The following is a 14,851-nucleotide window of genomic DNA, read 5'->3' as shown; positions in this document are numbered from 1 at the left end:
TGATTGAAATTTGGTGAAAAGAAAGATCTCGCCGCAACGAAAAATGGCTTTATGCTAATGATTGCCACCCCAACTTGCTTGTCATATTCGTGACACTCCGTCCCCTATTACGCGATAATGCAAAACGAGCTGCCCATCTTGGAACTTTTTCGAGCTCCTCCGTCAGTCCTACATAATAAGAATCCCATATCGCGGAGCAGTAGTCCAGAGGAGAACGAACAGGAGTGGTGTAGGGAGTACAACAGCGGTGCAGCTGTTGGGCCTTTTAAGTGATAAGCCACTAAAACACAGCCCTTGGTGCGTCTTCAAAAAATGGTTCAAATGGCTCTAAGCACTATGGGACTTAACATCTGTGGTCATCAGTCCCCTAGAACTTAGAACTACTTAAACCTAACTAACCTAAGGACATCACGCACATCCATGCCCGAGGCAGGATTCGAACCTGCGACCGTAGCGGTCGCGCGGTTCCAGACTGAAGCGCCTAGAACCGCTCGGCCACTCAGGCCGGCGGTGCGTCTTCCCCACAATATGTTCTGCGTGATGCTTCCAACTGAGGTTGTTTGTAGTTGTAATCTCTTGGTATTTAATTAACTATTCATCCTTTAAATTTGTGTGTGATTTATCGTGCAACAGAAATTTAACCCAAATTCTTTAGTACTCATGTCGAGGACCTCACGCTTTTTATTGTTTAGCGTCAAGTGCCGCTTTTCCCATCATGCGTATATTTCCTCCAAATATTCGATTTACGATATTGCGATAACTGTACTAGAAGTTGACGACAGCATTATGTGCTAACAATCAAGACGGCTGCTCATAATATATCATAAATTGTTTATGTAGGTTAAGGACAGCAGACGACCTATAACACTGCCTTGTGGAATCCCAAATTACATATCTTTGGATTCAGCACAAATTACATATCTTTGGATTCACCACAGAAATGCCTGTCAGTTATTACGAAGTGTAACATTTCTTACAGGGAATCATGAATCCAGTTGCACAACTGATACGAAACTCCATGGCCACGCAATTTGATGAGAATTCACTTATGAGGAACGGTATCTGAAATCTTTTGGAAATCTAGAAACATGAAACCAGCTTGAGATCCCTTGTCGATATCACTAATTGCTTCGTGTGAACAAGGAGCCAGTTGTGTTGTAGAAGAACGATATTTTCTGAATTTTACTGATTTTGTGCCAATAGATCGTTTTCTTCTACGTATTTCAAAATGCTGGAAGCATGTTATAACGTCCTACTACAAATCTGTGTGAATGATAGGAGTCTATAATTCAGCGGCTAATATCTATTTCCTCTCTTGTATATTGGTGTAACCTGTGCATCTTTCTAGTCTTTACGTACTCGTCTTTCGTCGAGGGATCGGCGATGTATGATTCCTAAAAATGAAGTATCAGCATACTCTGGTGGAAATCTAATCTTATTACTAAATGGCTAACCAAGGGCACGATCTCAGTTACAGACTGTCTGCTAACGGTTTTCAGGAGCAGCAGAAATTTTATTTGCAATATTTCTTGCAGTTATTGACCGAATTTAAAGGTTTAAACTGCTGTCGCAATGTACTCATTAACAGCTATAGTCTTACGTTAAAGGTTTCACACAGTAAGTCAAGTATTACAGATATAAACAGAGTTGCGCGCAGATTATATAGATTATATTCATCCAGTATTTGCGATTAAGAACAATTACCGATTTGCAACCAATTTTACACATAATTTCAAACCTTCATCAAACTTCTTCTCGCTGACACCACCCTGTAAATAATAAACAGGAATAAGTTTATCGGTTAGTACATGTTGGCTGTTTATGCAGTAAAACTGTAACATCAGGCACGACGTTATAATTTATTACTTCTTTACTACTAACACTATTCAGAATACATTTTACAAGCTATATGCACACATGGCATTGAGTGCACCTTCAATATTATGTCGCTGTGCGATAAATAGTTCGTAAGGAATGGCGTTTATTTATACAAGGGAGTTCGAATCTTTAAGGAACTGGTCATGGCGATTACTGCTTGAAGTCTGGACTGGAAGACTTGTGTTTATTAAGTGACAAGCTACTTCGCTACACCGAGGGCGTATACATCGAAATTCGAAGGGGAAAAAAAAATACATGGTTTGTGGCCGCACACCTAAAAAGCGAACCTTACCTGAAAATTGCAATTATAGCCCGATTAAAATTACTTAATAGCTGCCGTTCGTCACTTGCCGCTACAGTGTTGCCACATCGGCTGCTGGCTACTTTACAAATGTGTATCGCGTAACAACATTAAGTGACCGCCGCGAGGTGTGTTGGAGATGCGAGACGCTCTATCGATAGCTGATTTTAAGCGATCAGGACTAAGTTGCGGCAGACGACGCGTTTCGTAACCCCGAATTTAAACTCCCGAGCTAATCGCAACCTCGAGATGTGCAGTGCGTCCGAGAAAACGGCGATCAGCAGTCTGCGACAGAACTAAAATTGCGATCGCTTTGTTCACGGCGATTAAAACTAACCCCCACAAGCAAACTCAAGACAGAAAACATTCGGGTTAAGCACTAAAAGGGAACTGTAATTTCTCGCTATCATTGGTTACCTGAAAATATGCCCACACTGGCTACATAAGCTGCCGCGTTAGCATCCTATGAGTAGTTCAGGTTGACACTTGACTGCAGATTATAGGCAACATAGGCAGATTCCAAACGGTGGTGAAAATGACGGCTCGAAGTATAAGAAACAAAAAAATACATTTAAACTAATTAACTGAACAAAAATAGTCCAGCACTTTTCATTAGATTTAGAAATGAAAAATTCGGTACCTTACATGAATCCGAACCTGCGACCTTCAGTACGTCGGCCTTGTACGGTAATCATCGTGCTGTGCCACAACAGTCGGCTGCGTAGTTGCAGCGGATAGGCACTTGGTGCAGGGAGTGGCAACTGACCCTTAACATAGACAAATGTAATGTATTGCGAACACATAGAAAGAAGGATCCCTTATTATATGATTATATGATAGCGGAACAAACACTGGTAGCAGTTACTTCTCTAAAATATCTGGGAGTATGCGTACGGAACGATTTGAAGTGGAATGATCATATGAAATTAATTGTTGGTAAGGCGGGTGCCAGGTTGAGATGTAGTGCATCAACAAAGGAGGTGGCTTACAAAACACTCGTTCGACCTATACTTGAGTATTGCTCATCAGTGTGGGATCCGTACCAGGTCAGGTTGACAGGGGAGATAGAGAAGATCCAAAGAAGAGTGGCACGTTTCGTCACAGGGTTATTTGGTAAGCGTGACAGCGTTACGGCGATGTTCAGCAAACCCAAGTGGCAGACTCTGCAAGAGAGGCGCTCTGCATCGCGGTGTAGCTTGCTGTCCAGGTTTCGAGAGGGTGCGTTTCTGGATGAGGTATCCAATATATTGCTTCCCCCTACTTATACCTCCCGAGGAGATCACGAATGTAAAATTAGAGAGATTCGAGCACGCACGGAAGCTTTCTGACAGTCGTTCTTCCCGCGAACCATACGCGACTGGAACAGGAAAGGGAGGTAATGACAGTGGCACGTAAAGTGCCCTCCGCCACACACCGTTGGGTGCCTTGCGAAGTATAAATGTGGATGTAGATACACACTGACGGGAAAAAGTAGCAACAACGAGAAGAAGTTGTGCGACGTAAACGAAAGTTTATGGGCGTGTTTCTACATCTTCAAGATGATGTCTATTCAAATTTCGTGCAGTCGCAGAAGTGTGGCGCTAGTGGCGCCACTATGAGGATACAAATCAGGTTTGCTTCAAATACATTCTGTAGCGTGAACGTTAGTTATCTTTGAGATTGGACGTTGTGTGTAGATGTTCGTCAAGAATGCCTTTAAGACGACAAACACGCCATTATCAACCCCTCACTGAGTTTGAACGAGGTCGTGTAATAGGGCTACGAGAAACCGGATGTTCCTTCTGCGATATTGCAGAGAAGCTTGGCAAGAATATAGCCGCGGTACGTGGTAGCTGGCGGCGGTGGTCTCGAGAATTTACGGTCGCAAGAAGAGCGTTCTTTAGACGGACGCGTGGCACTACCGACAGAGACGACCATCATGTTCGGCGTATGGTCTTGGAGCTTCGTACTGCATCTGCAGCAGCAATTTGAGCAGCAGTTGGCACCACAGTGACATAACGAACTGTAACAAATCGGTTACTTCAAAGACAGCTTTGAGCCGTACGCCCTTTATCGTGCATTCCACTGACCCTAAACGATAGCCGTTTGCGACTTCAGTGGTGTCAAGCGAGAGCCCACTGGATGGCAGGGTTGTGATTCTGATGAAAGCTAGTTCTGCCTTGCTTCGGTACCAGTGGTGGCCGTGTGTTTGGTTACAAGAAGGTCAGTTGTGGGACTGCAACCACCCTATCTGCGTGCTAGGCACGCTGGACTTCCACGACAAGTCATAGTTTGGCGTGCGATTTCGTATGACAGCAGGAGCGGTCTCGTGATTATTCTACGCGCCCTAACCGCAAAATTGTACTTCACTCTGGCGATTCGACCTTTTGCGCTGACACTCTCGTACATCATTCCAGAGGGTCTTTTCCAACAGGATAACGCTCGCCAACGTCCCGCTCTTGTAACCCTTCATTCTCTGCTGGGTGGCGAATTGTTGTCTTGGCAGGCTCGACCACCAGATCTGTCCCCATATATCATCGGACGACATCTCGAGCGTCATCCACAAACAGCATTAACCGTCACTGTTTTGCAAAGTGCAATAAACATAAAACTCTAGTCCAACAAGGAGCCAAGGTACCTAGGTGTCACGTTAGACAAAACCTTGTCATTTAAATCACACCCTGCAAAAGCAGCTGCCAAGGTGAGGACAAGAAACAACCTCATCCATAAACTCTGCGGAACCACCTGAGGATCAACTGCAACAACTCTGAGGATGTCTGCACTGAGCCTGGTACACTCTGCGGCGGAGTACTGTGCACCGGTATGGCTAAACAGCAGTAATGTGAACCAAATCGATGTCGAACTTAACAAAACCGTGCGCATTATTTCAGGAACCGTTAGGACTACCCCTAACATATGGCTACCTGTCCTGAGTCATATACCACCCCCAAAAATACGACGAGAAGCCGTCTTGGTCAGGGAATACAACAAGATCGAAGCAAACCCTGAACTACCGGTACACATCGATATACCTGATTTGAGTACCAAAAGGCTTCGTTCAACACATCCTCCTCTTGCTCTCGACAGCCTCACTGGGTCTCTCTTGGAGAAGAGAATGGCTCCAGAATGCCCCAACAACTTGGCACCTAATACCTTACCAAGGCCGTTCTTGGGTTTGATCAGCCCCGCAAGATCAGGTCAACTCTGAACCGACTAAGAACCGGGCATTGTAGATGTGCTGACTCACTCTTCAAATGGGGACTGCTGTCTTCGCCAGCATGTGACTGCAGTGCGCCCAAGCAGACCATCCAACACATCAGTGAAGAATGCAGTGCTAGAGCGTTCAGTGGGGACTTTGAAGAATTCCTGGTGGCATCACAAAAATCCATCGAATATATACAAGGAATAGATGTTTGTCCGTGAATATATGTAATTTTATGTAATGTAGAATAACGTGATCCAATACTGCAATGTACTTAAATGCCATACGCCAAAATAAAATAAAATCTAGTCCACAATATGACATTCGGCATCTATACAACACATTGCCTACACATTTGCATGCTTGCATTCAACGTTGTGGTGGTTACACCGGTTAATACACTCCTGGCCATTAAAATTGCTACACCACGAAGATGACGTGCTACAGACGCGAAATTTCACCGACAGGAAGAAGATGCCGTGATATGCAAATGATTAGCTTTTCAGAGCGTTCACACAAGGTTGGCGTCGGTGGCGACACCTACAACGTGCTGACATGAGGAAAGTTTCCAACCGATTTCTCATACACAAACAGCAGTTAACCGGCGTTGCCTGTTGAAACGTTGTTCTGATGCCTCGTGTAAGGAGGAGAAATGCGTACCATCACGTTTCCGACTTTGATAAAGATCGGACTGTGGCCTATCGCGATTGCGGTTTATCGTATCGCGACATTGCTGCTCGCGTTGGTCGAGATCCAGTGGAATCGGTGGGTTCAGGAGGGTAATACGGAACACGGTGCTGGATCCCAACGGCCTCGTATCACTAGCAGTCGAGATGACAGGCATCTTATCCGCATGGCTGTAACGGATCGTGCAACCACGTCTGGATCCCTGAGTCAACAGGTGGGGACGTTTGCAAGACAACAACCATCTGCACGAACAGTTCGACGACGTTTGCAGCAGCATGGACTATCAGCTCTGAGACCATGGCTGCGGTGCCGGCCGCGGTGGCCGTGCGGTTCTAGGCGCTGCAGTCGGGAACCGCGGGACTGCTACGGTCGCAGGTTAGAATCCTGCCTCGGGCGTGGATGTGTGTGATGTCCTTAGGTTAGTTAGGTTTAAGTAGTTGTCAGTTCTAGGGGACTGATGACCTAAGATGTTAAGTCGCATTGTGCTCAGAGCCATTTGAACCATGGCTGTGGTTACCCTTGACGCTGCATCACAGACAGGAGCGCCTGCGATGGTGTACTAAACGACGAACCTGGGTGCACGTATGGCAAAACGTCATTTTTGCGGATGAATCCAGCTTCTTTTTACAGCATCATGATGGTGGCATCAGTGTTTGGCGACATCACGGTGAACGCACATTGGAAGCATGTATTCGTCATCGCCATACTGGCGTATCACCCGGCGTGATGGTATAGGGTGGCATTTGTTACACGTCTCGGTCACCTCTTGTTGCCGGCCGCGGTGGTCGTGCGGTTCTAGGCACTGCAGTCCGGAACCGCGGAACTGCTACGGTCGCAGGTTCGAATCCTGCCTCGGACATGGATGTGTGTGATGTCCTTAGGTTAGTTATGTTTAAGTTGTTCTACGTTCTAGGCGACTGATGACCTAAGATGTTAAGTCCCATAGTGCTCAGAGCCATTTGAACCATTTGAAACACCTCTTGTTCCCATTGACGGCACTTTGAACAGTAGACGTTACATGTCAGATGTGTTACGACCCGTGGCTCTACCCTTCATTCGACCCCAGCGAAACCCTACATTTCAGCAGGATAATGCACGACCGCTTGTTGCAGGTCCTGTACGGGCCTTTCTGGATACAGAAAATGTTCGACTGCTGCCCTGGCCAGCACATTCTCCAGATCTCCCAGCACTTGAAAACATTTGGCCAATGGCGGCCGAATAACTGGCTCGTCACAGTACGCCAGTCACTACACCTGATGAACTGTGGTATTGTGTTGAAGTGCATGGGCAGCTGTACCTGTACACGCCATCCAAGCTCTGTTTGACTCAATGCCCAGGCCTATCAAGGCCGTTATTGCGGTGGGTGCTGATTTCTCAGGATCTATGCACCCAAACTGCGTGAAAATGTAATGGCATGTGAGTTCTAGTATAATATATTTGTCCAATGAATACCCGTTTATCATCTGCATTTCTTCTTGGTGTAGCAATTTTAATGGTCAGTAGTGTAATTCGATCATTTGACATTTGCAATGACTTATGTCGCGCTTACATTAACCTGTGATCTTGCTGCATTAGTCACTTAAATTTGTTGCCTAGACAATGTATTCCCGAAATTTCATTACTGTATAATGATCATTTTTCCTTCGGTGCATTGGTCACTAGCTGTTAAAGGGTTAAGGACGCAGCGAATTTGAAAGATTACAGTGACGGTGTGTGTGGCTTAAGATAGATGTTGCGCACAAGCCTCTGGGAGAAGCGTACGTCACCGAGGCTCGGCCAGTCCGAGCGAGTCCGACCGTTGCGCGCCGAGCCACGTAAAAAGCGGAGGCCGGCGTCCGTCGCGTGGTGACGAGGTGTCAAGCCGGCGCGCGGGCGGCACGCGACTCGGCCGATGAAGTCTTGGCCGGCGGCTCGGCGGGAGGTGGGGGAGGCGAGCGGTAGGTCAGTAAATGCTAGCAGCGTGGTGGGGCGCCGGCCGCGACGCGACGCGCCGCTGCCGCGGGAGGAGGCAGTCTGCCGCGGACGGGCACCGGCGCCCTGCACGCGACACCAGCGCCGCCCCGCCGCCCACCGAGCTCCGCAGGTACTGTGTCCCGGCCCCAGCCGCTACTAACCACCACCAGGGAGCACCCCCGCGCCCCCCACTAACACCGCACGCGACCCGACGGCCTCCGTAACCACCCCCCGCAATGGTAACGACACGCAGACGAATTTGGGGCTCCAGACACGTGGCAAAGGAAGGCAGAACCCACGTGACCTGCGATTTAGAGCTCTGCCTCATTCTCCGCAATTCTCTAAAAACACAGGTACTCTCTGGACCCCGGCATCGTCTTGGTCGAAAGCAGTGAAAGGACGTCGGCGGAGTTTGTGTTCGTGAAGGCTGACGTTAATATTACTGAGGAGAGACGACAGGGGTGGCCCACACGAGGATCGTGCTCAACATTCATTGGATTCCTCCCTCCTGGTAACAGGACTGAAGCCATCTGCGCCACCAGACAGCGCAGCTTTCACGTGGCGTAGCTCGCAGATGATAGGACACACACAGTCTGTTAAGTAAGAACGTGGTCGGCGTTACATACAGATGCTAAAAGATTTCTTTCACAGCCCAATAGAGAGAACCTTTGTCCTTCATGCAACGCCCATAAGCATCAGTTTCCTTTGAATTCTTGACTGAGATACAGAAGAAGAGACATCAATGCAGCTTACGCGTCGCGTTTTGAGGCTGTGTTTCTATGCAGCCACCACAAAGACTCGAGACTACGGCGTCTAAATATGCAGGGAAATCAATGTCATTTATACAAAAGTGGACAGCGACATGTAAATTGGTTAAAAACGCGGATGACTTTGAACAAAGTGGCTCAGTCGGTAAAGTGACTCCAAAAGTGGAAAAAATTATTATTATCCCTTTTTCGGAAAAATAATTCTTAACGTTGCGTCAAGCGCTATCAAAATTCACTTTGAACAGCTGTCAACCTGAATTCGACGCGTCTGGAACTCCCTTCCACATGAATACGTGGAAAACTTTGGTTTGAAGCATACCTCGGAGTTGCCATGCAATTAGTGACGCTGTGGGTGACTGGACGTATTATTAAATGTAACTGCAGTTTTCTTATGCGCGTATGTAACGTATCTATATGTTTTTGTTTGTTGTCAAACGTATTTTTCTATTGATTAACTCGACTACGATCTTACCTAACAGACTTTATGTCTATATCGAAATCTACCTCATATTTGAAACATCTCTGCAAATCTGTCAAATTTTACATCCGCTCTTGATCAAGTAAGGGTTCCGGTATCGTCTTCTATGAGAGGCTATTAATAAAGGTGCCTGGATTTTCGGAAAATCACGGTACATCACGGTAATTTTATCAAGAACAAATGAGTTAGCCTACAGTGAGTGTCAAGGTCGTTATTCGTCAAATCCTTCTCACTTGAAACCTGGCTTTAAGATACGTGTACCATCACAAATGATAGTACATGTGTACCTTGGATGTTTCGAGGTCTGCTGCACATTTTGCTCGTTCTCTACAAGACCTCGAACTATACACAAGGTATTATTCGTCAGCGAAGACTTTCAGGACTGTCCTCGTTGACAACGTATTAAGGTGGATGCAGTAGCATTGGTTTTCAAGATTTGAGGTCTGCATCATTATCAAGAAACAAAGGGGGTGGCTGGCTTGTAGTGCAGATGAAGTCCATCATATGCGTCAATATCCTCAACTGACAATCTGTTTGATAAGCGATTACCATCTTCATCTCTGGTCACAGGATTTAGTCGGATAGGGGTAGTTGGAGAAAGATTGACACATGGTGTAACTCGTAAGTTTGGGACTGAATTGTGACTTAAGGTCTACCGTACCCACGAACATCTCGAACGTTCCCTGTTATGTTGGAAAATTCTGCATATCTTATTCACCAAGAAAGGTCATCAGCACCGTCCACTCGGCCATATATTCTGTCAGAAGAAACTCATTCATTACAACATGTTTCTGCCACTCACTCTCCAAGCACTAAGCTATGTGTTTCGACGCTTTACATCCTATTTCCCTCATTTTTTTGCTTCTTCCTTAGCTTCCTGCCTGGCATAAGGAAAACACGTAAGCTGCCGGCGCCATGTTGTTAATGGAATCGCCTAGTGTCTGCCTTAATTTAGAACGACAGCGGAAAATCTATTCCATGTTGACCTGGTCGGAATTTTATTCCACTGTTCAGAATACGACTCTATTTTCTCAAGCACTTCGCCATGTCGCTCTACTAACATTGTAGAATGGAGAACCAGAGTCAGGTATACTGCATAAAGAACACTGTGACAGTTCTTTCTAACCCGAGCACACACTTATTTTGATTTAACCGAGGATAAAACAACATAAGTGCTGCTCCTTAAGTACTGTGTGACAGGATGAAAGTGAAAGGCAGCCATTTTGCATAAAAATTATGAGATGTAACGGTAAAATCATTACCCTTGTCTTACTTAACATAATGAAATATTCAGCTCTAAGCGTTAAACGATTCTTTGTTGTTAATATTAATACTTGCCCTATGTACATCGATTTACGTCTCTTGATCAGTAATCAAACGTAACTGATTTTCTACCTGAAGCTCATATATCGTAAATAAGTAACTGAAAAGAAAGAGATCGTCGACGAGCGATACTTGTACTTACAATTAAATGCAGTGAACTCGCTATTCACAAACGTACACTTTCATAGAAAACACTTGTGAAACAGAAAACATAACATAAAATTCCCTGAAGAGGAAGAAATGAAAAATACTGTCTCTCATACCTGCCAGTTCCGTTAAAAGAAAAGTTAATTACTAGCTAAAAACTTACTTAAACTACCCGAATTTCCTGAGCAAATTAATAAAAGACGGCATTAAATAGCGCTTACATCATATGTAACAACATGAACTCTGTCGCATGTGTGCTACTTATTTTAGGGCACAACAGAAAACCATTACCACAACATTCAGACATAAAAAAGCTATTTTCTCTTCAAAATTCCATAGCAGTGGTAGCCAAAATCCATTATGAGTCTCATGTCCCTAAGATTAAGAGTCCGCGTTTAGATTTAAACAACAATTACAGAGATTCTACACCCAACCATTTACTCTGTTCTCATTTAAGGGTAATAACTGACAGTGATTTTTTAATGCAGGTAAAACAATGCAAAAGGAGAATGTAGAGAATTGTTGTTGGTACGTGATATGGAATGGTATGATCTCCGCGTAAATACCTCACATAAGGTATTGCTTTTGAGTAATGGGATAGGGTAAAAGAAAAGGGTACAAACCAAAGAACGCCAGCAGCGTAATGGTTTAAGCAAGTTTGTATGAACAGTTTTATCCAAAACTTTTTAGAAGTTTAAGTTCGTATATTACTTCATCAATCTACTGTAGGCTATTGAAAACTAATACATGAATCTGTCTTTCCTAGTAACACATTATTCTCCTAAATTTTCGACGATAAAAGAAATATTTTGTAGATAACTATCTGATGAACATTTTTTTTGTTTCCGTCATGGGCCAGATTCATGTTTGTTACTTCTCTGCCACAGTAATACAAAACTGAAGCAATTTCGTTGGATTGCTTGAGGAAGAGACACATGGATTCTATCAGCAGCACTGTTCTCTATGTGGTAGCATATCAATAATTCTGTCATGTAAAACGGACTTTCTTCACCAGCTGATTATACAACATGTCCCTCTAATTACACGATCATTTTCATCACACATAGTAGATTTTTTAGGTTGTCAGCTAAGTACACTAGCAGTTTTACGCTGTTAGAAATATCTGTATTACAATGCCGTTGTTTCCCTGGGTTAAAATAGTTGAGAACGCTTAACATATGGAACGCATTCGTATTAATACTAATGTTATTGCTTAAATAACTGCAGTCATGAAATAAGTCTGTAAGTGCTGCTCAGAGGTGCAGCACATTTACGCAGATAATTTTAAAACCTAGTATGTTTCCCATTTACTGTCTTTATCAGAAATGCGGAAGTTCCTCAGGATATTTTATATTCCACAATTTTCATTGCATACCATCATCTATGGGTACACACCTCCGATCAGTGACCTCGTTACCTGAATCGAATACATTTACATGTCATCTTAAAATAAAAGGTCATTCTCCCACAAAATAAGAACTGAATGAATGGCCGGCCAAGGTCGTCGTCCGTGTCATTTTGGTTGGTTCTGAACACTTTAGAAGCCGAAGTATTCCCAATAGTCATTACATTCAAATGTATGTTCTAAAATTTCCTGGGATTTTTTAATATAAGATATGCTGCATCCTCATTTACAGAAAGAGCCGAAGATCCATTTATTGTGACAGAATCAGTAGGCATATGTTTCGTGTGTGACAGTTTCTGGAAACTGTATACAAACCAAAATTACCTCTATCTGAATTGAACAGACTGTATGAATAGGTTTGCGCCCATAATTTCATTCTAATAAAAACTCTAATCCTTGGAAATTTTCATCAGTTAGCTTACTTTGCAGTGATGATTGTTTTCAAAATGTGGAACTGGAATACGTGTCTGATTTGCACATGTTTACATACTTGTTTCACAGTTAGTGGGAAGCCTGTAATGCGTGTACATATGATATAAGAAAATAAGGAAAATTCTAAATTTCAATGTAGACAGCATACATTCACGCATGAAAAATTGTTATAATTCATAGTTTTTTTTAGGTTTTAATAGGATTCTCATGTGTTTTTGGAAATAATACATCTACAACCTGATTATTTTCAATTTAAGATGCAATCTATTAAATGTGCAGCGCTATTTCAATTTCAAGAACATGTAGAATAGCTTGAGTTATTGTTACATGGCAGATTATGACAATAACTGAAAAAAATAAATACTTTCATGATGTTTTGAAACAACTTTTATTTATTCACTAACCAGTTTCCGTTTTCTTAGGCAATCATGAACCGAAAGCTTGCCTTCATAATTCCAAATAAAACAATATGAGATAGACAGAGCTTTAGCTGAAGCAAAAATTATGAGATTTAAAACTGTTAAACTGACTTTAAATGAAGTTAAATACAACATGCAGTGTTACATAAAAAAAGCTAATTTCATTGTTGTAATTGTCTAGATGTCTAACACAATCATAAATGAGAATTATTTTAATAGAGAGACAAAAAAGGAAATACTTGTAAAACTATGACAGAATTCTGCGTCATCGTGAAGGACGTCACATGTACAGCATCCGTATGATGTCAACCGATAATGGCCAAAGAGGCAGAACCGCTTAGTGAATAATAAGAAACATCAAAAAATCTAATACTAGGAATAAGCGATTCTCGTGCCACAAATTATCGGTTAAATGTGCTGTCAGATTGCTAGTTCCTCTTTCTTACGCGTGATGCCAACAATAGTTTTCATATTGTACATTATTCTGTGGTTTATTGTTAGAGTTCTCAAAGAAAACAAGTTATCTCCAGGCACCGCAATATCATCTAAATTGCGTTGTTCAATTGTTAGTTTGTTTGCGCAGTTATTTGTATTTGTAATTAACTCTAACTGCAAAGAACATCAGGTTACTGCAGTTAAACAACCTCTTATTGTGATTTGGAGCTGCAGTGGTCGAAAGGCATTGATACACACATGCTTCTCCACTTTTATTTTTCTTAATTTGAACTTAAAATTCAAATAATTTCTTTAAAAGAACGAACTAGTGTAAGCTGTAAGTAGCAATCCTAATTAAATTATTTTCAATGCGAAATGAAATGACGAAGAGGAAACAAAATATGCATACAAAAAAAGTGTTCGACCTGCATGAATTTTCCTGTTTTTCTGTAGTCCAACGTTTCGAATAGTGGCCATTTGCGTCCATTGTCACCTGTAGTCTTCTAGGCATGAAATCGGACATGAAATAACTAAACATTTAACATTGATTGTGGCAACACAGACATTGGAAGCAAACTGCAGTTACCTCACACTGCAATGGAGTACCAGCCATTCCAAAGAACTTTAAGAAATATCGATCGACGACGAGGCTCGTGCGAGACCACTGAAGACTCTTACAGCGAGGAATGCCCGCTACGTCACAAGGAGAAGTGCGGAAAAGCTTCTGAAGAATGTTTGTGAGATGTCACGAAAAGACCATTAGAAAGAATAGACGATGCTGGATATTAGAGTAACACATCGAGAAAGAAGCCAGGAGCGAGAGAAACGGGGAACTCCAGTTAGAACTCTCCCATATCTGCATAAAAAAATGGAGTAAACTTTGGAAAAATTAGCACTTCGCTGGGAAATCAAATACACTATATTTGGTTCTGACTAGCGCCAATTGGTTGACAGAAACACAAGAACGAAGGGAAACCGAAGAAATTGTGCACACAATGAAACGTAGAGGAGAAAGTGTCATGTTTTGGGCCTATGTATCCACGCATACATTGAAGAACTAGCCGTTATTGTTAAAATTCTAAATACAGACTATTAAAATAAAGATTTTTTGAAATAATTTATTAGGAAGTGTACAGAAACTTGGAATTGAAAGGAGGTTTTCACTCCAGTAAATAATGGTCCCAAATATAGAGCACGTAAAAACCAATAATGACTGCTTTAGGGTGCATCCTGTCAGTTATAAACAACTGATCAACAATGAGTAAACGGTCGAGTAGAAAATTTGGGGTCTATATTGTGGAATGGAAACAGGATAAGGAAGTACTCATCGTGAATTGAGTTAATAAGGAGCTTGGACGCAGTCTGGGAAGAAATATGTCCTCCGGTCAGAGCTAGTCTTGTGGATTCTAAGTTTAGAAGACTACATGCCATAACCGCCTTCGTTA

At 43.0% G+C, this 14,851-nt stretch overlaps 1 protein-coding gene across 1 annotated transcript in view; it reads left to right on the top strand.

Moving 5' to 3' along the window:
- The first annotated feature begins 8,073 nt into the window (after positions 1–8,073).
- Positions 8,074–14,851, top strand: part of LOC124715572 — a 397,577-nt gene continuing 390,799 nt past the window's right edge. Inside the window, exon 1 of the mRNA XM_047243106.1 lies at positions 8,074–8,130. The gene's annotated coding sequence lies outside the window, so the exon portion shown is untranslated. The remainder of the gene's footprint in view (positions 8,131–14,851) is intronic.

The sequence above is a fragment of the Schistocerca piceifrons genome, chromosome 1 (assembly GCF_021461385.2).
Source record: "Schistocerca piceifrons isolate TAMUIC-IGC-003096 chromosome 1, iqSchPice1.1, whole genome shotgun sequence".
Classification (NCBI taxonomy): domain Eukaryota; kingdom Metazoa; phylum Arthropoda; class Insecta; order Orthoptera; family Acrididae; genus Schistocerca; species Schistocerca piceifrons.
This window is presented reverse-complemented; position numbering and strand designations above follow the sequence as displayed.